The sequence below is a fragment of the Pygoscelis adeliae genome, unplaced genomic scaffold (assembly GCF_000699105.1).
Source record: "Pygoscelis adeliae isolate BGI_AS28 unplaced genomic scaffold, ASM69910v1 Scaffold1359, whole genome shotgun sequence".
Classification (NCBI taxonomy): Eukaryota; Metazoa; Chordata; class Aves; order Sphenisciformes; family Spheniscidae; genus Pygoscelis; species Pygoscelis adeliae.
Window position 1 is genome coordinate 5,347 of NW_008825478.1, and position 1,099 is coordinate 6,445.

Below are 1,099 nucleotides of genomic sequence, written 5' to 3' on the forward strand. Positions count from 1 at the left end.
CCAGATTATGATATGATTTCCTTCTGTGTTGTGCCCGGTGTAATTATTGTGCAGTCAATGAAAGGCGCTTTCGGAAATCAAACAGCTTTACTGAAATTCTGAACTCTGTGTTTAGCTGTCGTCGTGGTTTGTATTTTTTTATCATGGGAAAGGGGTCTGATGTGGGCTGGGAAGCCAGCAATGGTCTTGTGTTAATTGATATTATGGTTTTTATATAAAATTGACATAATAAATTGTTTTAAGAAAACCAAAAGCCCTTTTCTCTGTGTATGGCTCTGCTGGTTTCACTGCCTGTGTCCATGCTCAGAGGCCAGCTGGCCCCACAGAGGGTCTGATGTGGGCTGGGAAGCCAGCAATGGTCTTGTGTTAATTGATATTATGGTTTTTATATAAAATTGACATAATAAATTGTTTTAAGAAAACCAAAAGCCCTTTTCTCTGTGTATGGCTCTGCTGGTTTCACTGCCTGTGTCCATGCTCAGAGGCCAGCTGGCCCCACAGAGACGTTCCTCGGCGCAGCCACGGCCGCTGCTGCCTCCAAAGGGCAGACAGCAAACGCCCGGTTCTGTGTAACAGGGGCAGATCCACACCAGAGCACGTGTTTTCTCATCACCAGGGGCCGTGAGGAGGCAGGGCTGGCAGCTAACAGCAGGTCACGGCTTTGCCCGTCTGCCTGGAGGAGCAGGAAAGGAAGGAGCAGGACAGGGCGTGAAAACCGGGCTCGTGCTTTATCGTGGTGGCCGTGTGTGTGTGCAGCGCCCGGCTCAAGGCCCTGCCCTGCGCAGGCCACGCAGCAGAGGCGAGGCTGTTAGCCAGCGTGAGAGACCACTGGTGTTTGTCCAGGCCTGTAATGGCCGTGACCTCCCTGCGGAGGACCTGCCCGGTAAGGAAACAGAAAAGAGGAACGTGCCCCGCGGTGCCTGCAGGCTTGCAGACGCATCGCAGCCTAGGAGGCTGGCAAGGCACTCGCAGTCGTCCCGCCGACTTATGTGCTTTGCAACACCCACGTAAGCTGTTTTATTCCAAAGGCAGGTCTGGCCGCTGACCCCGAGTAATGGGTAATGCCCATCCCGCACGCCTCCGCGCGCCGATTGCGATA